This window comes from Rhynchophorus ferrugineus, unplaced genomic scaffold (genome assembly GCF_030347505.1).
Source record: "Rhynchophorus ferrugineus isolate W39M unplaced genomic scaffold, kcgeb_rfMv2 rfM9, whole genome shotgun sequence".
Lineage (NCBI taxonomy): Eukaryota > Metazoa > Arthropoda > Insecta > Coleoptera > Curculionidae > Rhynchophorus > Rhynchophorus ferrugineus.
The window spans coordinates 37,618,730-37,631,067 of record NW_027472588.1 but is presented as its reverse complement, the minus strand read 5'-3'; the positions used below and the strand labels follow the sequence as shown (position 1 = coordinate 37,631,067).

At 31.6% G+C, this 12,338-nt stretch overlaps 1 protein-coding gene across 6 annotated transcripts in view; it reads left to right on the top strand.

Moving 5' to 3' along the window:
• Pde9 (Phosphodiesterase 9) overlaps positions 1-12,338 on the top strand; it is a 289,689-nt gene that overhangs the window by 124,452 nt on the left and 152,899 nt on the right. For all 6 annotated transcript variants that reach the window (XR_013007241.1, XM_076414786.1, XM_076414787.1 and 3 more), the window contains one exon: positions 6,092-6,166. The gene's annotated coding sequence lies outside the window, so the exon portion shown is untranslated. The remainder of the gene's footprint in view (positions 1-6,091; positions 6,167-12,338) is intronic.

The window sequence follows — 12,338 nt, the reverse complement described above, 5'->3', positions numbered from 1 at the left end:
AGGAATGCCATCCCCTCCCTGAAGTCAGCGGTTACAGGGAATTTCGCAATCACTGACCAAGAAAAAGTCGAGCTCCTCGCAGGGACCTACGAGACCCAAATGAAATGCCTCCCTCTTGCAGAAAACACCAAAGCTAAAGACAACGATACTGTCGTCAACCAATCCATCTCCATCAAAAGACCAGTCACCCCAGCCTTTCTTCTCAACCATCTCGTGTCTCCAAACCCTCTACAGACCGTGATCGGTAAACTTAAAACCAAGGAATCTCCGGGTTTCGACGAATATCGATTGCCCAGTTAAAAAGGCTCCCACATAACCAGGTCGCGGAACTGGCTAAATGCTAAATATGCTGCAGTATCATTGAAAATTGGTTCAGTCAGCTCCCATTAATTACAACTCATATACAACTTCTTTCATCCTATTTTAGTATCTACCCATCCTTATTGAAGAACCCTATATTGAATTGATATCGGATTTTCATTTCTGCTGTTCATGATTATGACGTTCATATTATTATCACAGCAGCAAAAGGAGTGAGGTTCTATTGATCAAACCTTTTACAAGTTTATTAAATTAACCATTGCCATAGATCCACATAAATATTTGAACTTACTAGTTGAATACATTTAGATATATTTTTCAATGTTAGACATCAATAATGAGAAGGAAGTCATTTAATTATAACATCATTTAATTTTATATATCTATATATATATATATATATATATATATATATATATATATATATATTCAATTAAATGAAAGTATATATATATATATATATATATCCTAAATAAATTTCATTCAGCATTTTTTAATAATATATTTCTAAATAGAAAATCCAACTATGAAATAAAAGTAGAAACCAAACCTTACTTTACTTAAGTAAAAACAACAACGTATCTATATTTTTTTTCAAGAAATAATAAAAATAGAAATAGAGGTAACGTAACAAATTGAAAAGAAAATATATGGTTTGTTAAAAAAATATTAAGGTAGATTACAAATATATTTAAAAGTCGCCTTTTACCCACTATGGGTTTATTTGGACTGGATCTACTGTTTAACGTAGGCTCCGAACCACGGTCCTCTGAACTAAGCCTGCCGACTGGCGAGTGACCAACTCAGACATTGTCTCAGAAGACATCCGGTCTTACCCAGCCTGGTTACTGTCGTGACTGAGGTTATTTTCCTTGTGAGAATTTGCATTCTTACCTAGGACAATCACAAATATTAAACAATCACAAGCATAAATTTACGACCATGCTACAGCAGGATTCGAACCCTCGACTATTGCAATAGTAGGTGGTCCGCCCTTTACCACTGCGCCAGCCAAGCTGGCTGTTGTGTTTTTTGTTTGTCAAGTTATTTGTTAACCTCTCAGTTATTTCTCTATATTAGCAGTTACCATAGGTATGTCAATTCCTTATCATTATTTACTTTTCCAACAATTGTATTAAATTGCATTGTTTTAAAGAAAAGTAAATATATGTTTTAAATTGTGAGTGTCCAATGCGATATGGTAGAAATATATAATCAGTATAAGTTTTTTAAAGCCATGGACATTAAATACGGTTCTGTTAAAACAATTATATCAAAAATGATGAAAATACATTAAAGAGAAAAAATTGAGTATATAAAGCGGAAATCGATTTGGTTCAGTGGCCTTTCATAGAGCAAGATTCTATTGGACTCTATATCCGATACGGTCAGCCAGCTTATTAGTTTCTTTTTAGAAATTGCTGGTATTGCTGGTATTTAGCAGAAATTGCTGGTATTATTGTTATTTTTCTTTTATACCTTAACTCCTGCTAATATTTTATTTTTGTTTTTGCAAAACTAATAGAGTTTAGAAATAGAAATTTAAAAAATGTATGGAGAATTATATCATTAAAGGAAACATTTAGGAAAAATCATACTTAATGATTTTAGTCGAGACCATTGTGAAAATTTGATAATTTTACAGCACAGTTAATCAAACTTAATAATGTACTTATATTGAATTGCAAATATAATATTAATTAGCAACATTTATTTGACGAAGTGGTAGACTAATTTGTCCTGAAAATAGGAAATTTCTCTGGCTATGACCTTTTCAGTTAGTGATATCCCCTTCTCTGGAACCACTTTGTCTAGAAATGGTTATATATAGTACTGATAAGTACGATATACAAATGATGAAACATACCGATATTTTATTTTATATTATCTTTTAAGGCAGTTTAAATATGATTAACAATTAACAATAACGCTATACAGTACCAAATATATATACTAAGTCCCTTTATTCATGTAGGTAATTGAACACGCTAGCGACTAATTAAGTCGAACTGATACAATTTCTGACCAAGAGAACAGTAATTTTGATTGAGTTAGGGAACATTGTTAATTAGTTGTTCTTGTTGATTGTAAATTTTGCTGTCTGGATTCCTTAAACATTATCTATCAAATTTAAATCCAGACTGCATACTGGCTACTACAATGTTAGTGTAGATATAAGTGTCAAAATCTTTGTTTACTTTATCGTTGTCATCATTATTGTAAAATTATTATTTTTCGATCAACATTTAATTTGGTTCAATGAGTCCAAAGGTAAAAAATATTTTTGTCATTTACGTATCAGAAGTGTTGCCTTTTCTTGTCTGATATTTAACCCCATTTATTATTAAGCTCCTCCCTTTTTGTAGAGGTTTACATCATAATCAATCAATTTATGTTCAATCTGTTCATCCATATTGATGATCTTTCAGTAACCCTTAATTATCTTCCTAATTAAATTTGCTATAGGGTGAAATTTGGAAGATAATCACGCTCGATTTTTTTACATAACTTTCAAGTGCTAATACAAAAAGGTTTTTATACTATTAAGTTTTGACTATAACAATTAAATCGAGTTAGCTGAGATTATTCAATTATAAATGAAATATCAAGATTTATTTTATGAAATTGGATTTTATAAATAATTATTTGAGATTATTTTAAAATATGTAAGCGGTGTAGCTGTATCTACCAACGAATATATAATACGAATATAAATATATTGCTTTATTTACAAGTATCTAGTACGACTTTTAAATGCCGGTTAATGCACATAACCTGATGTAATTGCGTTTGTTATTTTTGACTTAAATATGAACTTTTACTAAAATATTTTCGTATATATTTGGTTGGTATTAGATTTCCAAAAATAATTAGAATATTAATGATCTTTTTGTCACAGAAAAGTTAATAACATAAAATAATGACGCTATTTTTGTATGTATATTGGAATAACATATAAAATAACATAAGCCACTGTATTGACAAATTAACATCTTTATTAATAATTAAAGGGAGCATATTTTTATTTTATTTTAGGGAATTGTAGAACATAAAATTTTGCCTAATGTGCTTCAGCAATTATAGTACCATAATTTGTTTTTATTTCTAATTAATTATTACATTGTTATTAGTTGTTACCGACCAACCTTCAATTTGTCTTTATGATAATTTAAATCTAGGTATATAACTAGGAGGACCCATCGGCCTTAACACAGTCTCTGGTGAAATAATGTTTATACATGTCACTGTTGTATTTTTTTATTAACAGCACCTCACTACACAACACTACAAAAGATCAGTTGGTTTAATACTTTTGAGTCTGTGTCCTGCGATGAAGATATCCAAAAGTTGCAATACTTCAATATTCTCATGAGAATGGAGTCTTTCCTCATGCCCCCTTGCAATTCTTTTGATTTCTTGACTGACTGTAGGTATCTGAAGGTCTCGATTTGGTAGTCAGTTCTGTAGTATTTGGGAGCGCCCAAAACATTTCTCAGGACTTTGTTCTGAAAAATTTGGATTTTGTTTATGCTACTCTTTGCAGTACATCCCCATAATTGAACTCCGTATGTGGCTATAGGTTTCAGTATTTGCTTATATAATAGCAATTTATTATGTACTGACAATTATTTTCTTCCAATTAGCCTATACATTTTCCTATATTTCAATTCCAGTTCTTTTCTTTTTTTCTTTATATGTTCCTTCCAGCGAAGTTTTGCATCAAGATTCGTTCCGAGATATTATAGATGAATTGCATTTGCACATATTTACTTTCGTTAATTTTTATTTTCCAAGCTTGTGTCCAATTATTTATATTGTCACTTACTTGTAATTTCCGTGTGGCTTCTTCACTATTGTCTCCAACAGCTATAATCGCAGTATCATCAGCAAATGTAGCCATCGTATTATTCTCCATTTGTGGTGTAGCACAAGTGTAAAGTAGATAAAGCATTGGCACCAGTAAACTTCCTTGTGGTACACCTGCTTTAGCTTCTTTTATTACAGAGTAAGCTTCTTCTTGTTTAACTTTTGACATTCTGGCTGTAATGTACGAGTTCAGTAGTTCGGTGTGTTGTTTTGCGAACATTTTTTCTTCAAGGCATTCATGCCAAACCTTATCGAAGACTTGTGCTGCGTCTAAGAATATAGCTGTGCTTTTTACTTTCGTAGGCTTTTTCAATAATATCTGTGGACCTCGTCAATTCTATGGTATGGTACCATAATAATTAATTTTCTCGTAGGTGTAAAACTTTCTCGAGCTTTTTCTTGTTAAAGTATTAAAATATTTATAAAAGTCCTTAATACCAGCAAAATTCCCGGGATCTTCGATCTATTAGATCAGTTTTTGGAGGCTGAATTAAAATTTAAGCAAACAGATTTCCAAGATCTTATAAAATTCATTTCTTAACATTGTTTGTATAAAATTTTCTAATATTCTTAGTTAAATAGTGGCTTATATATATTTATATTTTTGCTTTACCAAAGATCTAATTTTTAAATCTTATTTTATAATATTATTGATTTACTTTTACATAATTTGTAGAAAATGTTACTAAAATTTAATCTTTTTAATTTATTTCCTCTAAAAACGTGTTTAAATCAGCAAAGGAAAGAAACAGAAAGTGGCTGAAGAAATTGGTAAAATAATATTTTCAGAATGGAAGACCTCCATCGGAAATCAAAATAAAATCAAAATAATTCGGTAATAAAAACCTCCATATTTATACTGGAAACATGGCCTGTGGTGGAAAAGTGGAAATATTTTATTAAATAAAATTAATTTACCTAGAATAAGATGCGTAAATTTATTGCCGAGTTATTAATTTTCATTTCCATTTATATTTTATTATTTATTATACTAAAGCATTCCGTATTACGTTATAACTCAATTTACTGTTACCTATAAAAAGAAATATTCCCAAGTTTAAGGATGAAGTTCCGTGGCGAGTCGCTTTTTACAATAAAATTAAAAGTTAAAACCAATAAAGTTTCAGACATCGTCCAGTTAATAGTTTGCTTTTATTCGCGCGTACTATATAGAAAAAGAAGAGCTGCTGTTAAAACTTTTTTATTATTCTTAGTAGACCCGGCTGGAAGACGTAAAAGATGCACTTTGCTCTTTATGATTCTTCGTTTTTTTTACGTTTTTCTTGTAGAAATATGTTATTTATTTGTGAGTTTACTTTGATATTCATGACAAATAGCAAACTATTGCAAGGAGTTTTCTGTTTCCCCTCTATAATAAAATTATGACATTAAGTTTAGGACTTAATATTGACTGAATTTTTCTTTGAGAATAAAACTGGAAAACATGGAAAGGACAAAATAATATAAGGACACTTGAAATATACCCTTTGCCTTGAATTTGAACATTTTCCAAGGGAATGTTGCTCCATTCTTATACCAAAACACCTACCAAAACTTCAATGTTTTTGGAGATGAAAATTAACTGCCGATATTGAAGTCTGGTGATTGTGCAGGTCACGGATCTTCAGGTTGTCATGTCAGGGTCAGGGTCAGCTGGTAGACGACTTTTAGAGTTCTCCATACTATAGGTAGATAAATAGATAGACTCATCAACTGAATTATAGTATACTAGACTTGGCATGTAACATACATAATTCGTATTATATTGTGTTCAAATAGGTATTTATTGCGAAAGTGTGTACCAATTGTATACTATCAAAACATTTTCCATTATTTTCTAAATGTTTCCATATTTTTGGCTTTGACACTCTCGATTAATTTGCTCACTTTTTCTCATTTTCAGTATTTGGGAAACGTGTGCTAACCAGACCATATTGCATCAATTCCAACAAGTGATAATAAGAAGAACCTAAGTTTGGTAAGTACACTGGCTGTGAGAAATTACTATGTCAATTTCATTCGAGATAGTACATATAGAGATCCATGAATAATAGTTAAAATTGAACTGCATAAAAATATAACAGATGGGACAAAAGTCCCTCTACCATTTTGATAGTGTGCCATTTTGGTTATATGACGTTTAGCTCAGTTTCACTTTAACCATTGTGTTGTGCAAACGTCCAAATTTTATTATGGATTAATATACGTCAAACGAACGAGCACAAATAGTGACAATATTTATTGAAAATAATCGTTCCATTATTGCCACTCAGCCGAAATTGCGTAAAAATTATCCTAATGGTCCAGTGATTCACAAAACCATAATGTATCGTTTACATGCGAATTTTCAACAGTACGGTACGACAGCAGGCAGGCCTCGTTCTGGAAGACCATGGACGTCTCGTAACGCTGAAGATGTGGCTTTGATGCGCGATAGTGTTGCTATTTCTGCACGCAGTTTGAGGCGAATTTCGAAAACTGAAAAAATTGCTACCGAGAGATCCTGATCAACGAGTTGATTACAGTAATGCAATCCTAAGGCTGTCTGGTAAAATTGAAGAATTTTTGTCTCAAATTGATAATGAGCAATGAAGCGCATTCTTCTCAGTGGCCACGTCAATAAATAGAGCAGTCGGTTTTGGGAACACAGAATCCTCAAATAATTCATGAAACATCATTGCATCTACTAAAAACAACTGTATTGTGTGGTATTCATGCTGGAAACATCATTGGATCGCATTTTTTTGTATTTTTTAAAATGACCAAGGTTTTGCAGTTATTGTTACTGCTGAACGGTACCAAGACATGATTTGAAACTTTCTTGTGCCCGAAATGGAAGAGCAAGGACTAGAGGACATGTGGTTTAGTGATTTATTTTGATTAATTTCAACTTCAATAACTTTGGTTGCTTCTTTCCTAGTGACTAACTGAATCGTCGAATTTTTACATTCTATCGTGTGATTTGAAAGTTTTTTCTAGATGGTCAGCAGATGCTTCCGCTTTTTTCTGATTGCTGGGTACCCAAATTCCAAGTAGGTGTCTTATAGATAGACCTTCCTTATCATCTGCAGTATTTGCAGTATTTTCCCTACCAGCCTTTGAGTTAAATCGTACAAATATATAATAGGACTGTATAAAGGCAACGATTAATGTTTTCCAACAACCAACACGCAGAAAATTCACCCTAAACCCACCAGAAAAAAATCCTGATCGGTATTAACTAAATTTGCGTTTTAAATGGCACCGTTTTAAACGGTCTGAGGAAATTCAATAAAACCACCGGAGGCGGCACCAGGAAAACTTCGTTAGGCCCCGTAACCGACACGCCATAAGCCGAAGAAAGTTAAATATTTATACGTTTAATTTTGGCGAGAGAAAATATTTCATAGCGAGACCCGCGTTTTTTCTTCGTTTCCTCTCCTGTTAAATCCGAATAATCCGTAGGTGAACGGCGCTGCCGTCGCGTCCGCCCTGGGGATACCGTTCTCCACCGGCCGGAACACCTTTCTGACCGCAAAAATATGTCCGTTTTTCTCGTGTCGTATTGGGCGGTTTAACAGTTTGAAGTATGGATTAAGTTGTCCTATTTATATACCCTATAAACTTATATTTATGTGGTATTTCTGGAAAGTATCAAGATAAAATAACATTTGAAGTGAAGTTGGGCTATGAAAATTAATGCCCTTCCAATAAAACAGCCAATTCACGTCATCAAAATATATAATGTAACCTTGACGCATAAAATTTAATATAACGTACATATGAAAATAATGAAACAAATATAAAGTTATAAAATATAATTTATTCTAACATTATAGTACCTCTAATACATATATTATCGAAGTACTTATACTACACTTAAATAAACAGTTAGAATAGTTCATAGGTTATAGTTGTCTCTACCTACTATGTCCCTACCTGTACCTATGAGTTAGAGTTCTAGGCGCGTTTTTTTATATGGTAGTATCCACTGGTGGTCTAGTCTACCTAATCAAAAATTTTATATCAAAGTAATGTATTTTAATTTCATTAGACAACATATTAACTTTTTTACGTTTAGTTCTTGTTTGCTTCGGTCCTGTGTTACCTGATTTAGTCATCTTGAAATCTTTGAATTTCTCCTGAGTTTCTTCTGTTACTTCCTGTGTATATTTTCTTTAATAAAATTAAATTTAATAACTAAATTCTTTTAATGTATTTTCCATATCTGCAAAATGGTTCTAAAAAATTCTAAATTATTACACACATATCTATTCACATAGATATTTCATATTCTATAATATGCTTTTATATATGTATCATATATTAATTATATGCTCATCTTTAGTTGTTTCTACTCTTATCACTTTGTATTGGTATTATTAGTATTGGGCTATAAGCTCACAATAAAAATCTTGCATTCTAAGAGTAAAATGATAGAGCCATGTTTCATCCATTGTCACATATCGACGCAAAAAATTGGGTTTATTACGCTTGATCATCTTCAAACACTGCTCCGAATCATCAACTTGTTGTTTTTGGTCAAAAGTAAGCTCGCGCGGCACCCACTTTGCACAGAGCTTTCTCATACCCAAATATTCGTGAATTATATGATGTACACGTTCTGTTGATATCTTTAAAGTGTCTGCTATTTCATTCAATTTCAATTTAGGATCATTAAAAATCATTTTGTGGATTTTTTACATGTTTTCGTCGGTAACAACCTCTTTTGGGCATCCACTGCGTTCACCGTCTTCGGTGCTCATTTCACGATGTGTAAACTTAGCATACCAATCCTTGATGGTTGATTTTCCCCGGGCAGTGTCTGGAAACTCCGCATCAAACCAAGTTTTTGCTTCAACTATATTTTTTCCCTTCAAAAAACAATATTTTATCAACACGCGAAGTTTCTTTTTATCCATTTTTTCGCAATAACAAAAGTTGCTTCATTCAAAATGCTATAGTTCACAAACTAACGATCCGACAGCTGTCAAATTTATACACGCATCTTTTGAGGGTTAGGGCTAATTAAAAGACATATGGATTTAATTCTAGTAGCACCATCTATGTGTCAGGCCGGGCATTTTTCAACTAACCTGTTATAAATTAAAATAACAATTTATGGTTAATTTTATTATAAGTTTTAAAAATGATATTCTTTTTCTTTTTTTATTGTCGCTTTCGACATTTTGTCGTCATTTCGCGACTTTACAACTATGCTTGTGTAATTTACTTGAAATTATTTATATTATACATTTTTTATAAATGTCTTTTGGCGCCAGCGAGATTCGATCCTAGCTCGTTAGTCGGCGAGCTAAACTCTTAGCCCGCACGGCTTCGCGCTGGGTGGTATTTTTTCAAAATCAATATTGTAAAGTTTCGGTAGACCTCTTGGTGAATTATATTGAAACCACTTAAATCTTATGTGCCCCAGTGTATCAGGAAATGTCTCACGTGCTTCAAAGAGCAGCATATCTCTAAAGTTTTAATGCATTCTTCCTAGACTAACAAAAAAAATTAACGGAGAAAAAGAGCGGTAAGAGGGAGCATCCATTATTTCGTTACCTGTTCGAAGTAACTGATTAGAGACTCTAACACAGACAAATTTGAAATAACAGTTAGAAATTTATCAAAGGAAGCACCAAAAGAACAAGATAAAGATGGTTATCGTATGTCGTTTGCTTACATGTTCGGACTTATCAAACTTCATTCTCTCTCTTTTTAATTAGAGTAATGCTAATGTACAATGAGAAAGAAAAATCCGCTCCGAGATTAGTGTTGAGTGTTATGACTTTTAGTGTATATATATATATATATATATATATATATATATATATATATATATATATATATATATATATATATATATATATAATATAAGCTTTGAATTTAAGAACGACCAAATTTACGACACTACATATAAAAACTAAGAAAAAAACGACGTAAAAATATTTTCACGACTTGACATCACCGTAATCTCATGTACATATGAGAAATATCCATAAAAGCCTTTTATAAAAGGAAAAGTGTATTTTCCTTGTAAAACCTACACGCGCGCATAGTAACAAGAAACATATATCAAAATTGATATTTGCGCGTTCTGTCTGACGCCGAGTTATACTTTTTCACCACCGGAAGGTCGATTCTTAGCAGATTGACGAGATCGAAGTCAGTGTTGTACGTCGATTGCCATAGTTGATGATTGATGAGATATAATTCGAGTGATTAAGCGCGAATATTAAGATTAATAAATCTTCTATAATGAATTTTAATTTAATATATTATTTTATGTACAAGAATCAAACTTGTGACATGTGATGATATCTGATAACCCTATGCATTTTTTATACCCTCAATTACAAATCTCAAGTTTTTCATTTTTGTAGTGTAAGTCTATATAGGATAATTAATGATATACGAAATATAGTATTCTTGAATATAATATCAAATACACTCTTATAGTTCTCTTTTATTAAATAAATTTTATACAAAATCGGATGATATATAGTCAAAAAGTTGTCGTCTAAAAATAGTAATTAGTATTAAACACGTCCAGAGTAGGCTTTGGGTGTTTATTTTTTATGGGAATGGATAGTTAGTACCAATTTCTTCCGATTTTATTTTTGAGACAGGAAAGGACTAAGATATATTTCATAAATAAATTGCTAATTTAGCAAGTCACTATGTAAAATTATTTTTATATCTTAGTATTACTTTGAATTAGTCCAGAATAGACAATGAATAATGAAAAATAAAAAGAAGATAATAAAAAATAAAATGAATAGTGATCTGAAATATGCTTCAATTTGGCTATTATTTTTCCATCATGTGGTGCGCCACGTAGATATCATTTTTAATCTACTGCAGCAAAGAAAACTCCATCCTACTGGAATAAGAGAGGCTATCGATAATTTTGAAATAATACTGCCTTCAATTCAAGTTCGAAATAATATTGATAACATCATTAGTGAAACATCAGATATAATAAGTCATGAGCCACCAGAAAATAAACGCTACCGTCAAGGCAACAGTAAATTTGGTCACCGAATATTTGCTTTAGTGTTGTGTGATGTTATAATAAATTGTGCAAAAAATCGATATAATTTTAAAGAGCATCTAGTAGTTGCATCATTTTTCTTTTCAGAATACTTTAGATCGTATTGCGGTATATTTCCTGATAATAAACTCTCTTCCTGATGATATCTGATAACACCTGATAAAGAACGATTACGAACTAAACCGTCATTGATTATTTAAGAAATAATTGCAAAACATTAAATGGTGCACTCCTTTTTTGAAAATTTTTAATAGAGAACTATCTAGGAGATACGTTGAAGGATACTAAACAATTATTAGAAATCGAGGTAATAACTTCCATGACAACATCGGAGGCCGAAAAGTAATTCTCAACACTAAAGCGCATCAAAACGTTTTCCAGAAACCCAATAGCCGAAGATCGTTTAACAGCTCTTTCCATGCTATCTATTAAAAAACACTTTATCTCTGAAATAAACTGTTTTAATAGCAAAGTGATTACCAAATTTGCGAAGAGAATAGAACGTACGATGGACTTGACTTATAAAAAATAGATAGTGTTTTTCTTGCGAAAATTGTAGAGCGCCTTAACATTTTGGGAAATGAACTGGAATTAGAGATAATTGGATAGAAATATTGATAACATCATTAGTGAAGCATCATCACTACATAGTATAAAACAAAGTCGCCTTTTCTGTCCCTATATCCCTATGTGCGCTTAAATCTTTAAAACTACGCAATGGATTTTGATGCGGTTTTTTTCAATAGATAGAGTGATTCAAGAGGAAGGTTCATGTGTATAATACATGCATAATAATATACTAAGGCAACATTGCTAATTTTAGAGGTTTCTAACGTGATGTAAATTAACCTATTTTTTAGGCTTATTTAGCAATTAGCAAAAACGCTGCCTAACCCTACGATTTAGATCAAATTAATGTACTACAGTATTGTACACCATAAAAAGGTCTACAAAAAAGTCCGCGATGGTATATGTTTATCTTTTAGGGATAACCCACATTAACCATTTTTATTATTTACTTTTTACGTGAGAAAATGGCTTATTTACGAAGCTATTTTAAGCAATACGGCATTAATCCTTATCGAATTAAGTACCTTAAATACAGTGTGCAATT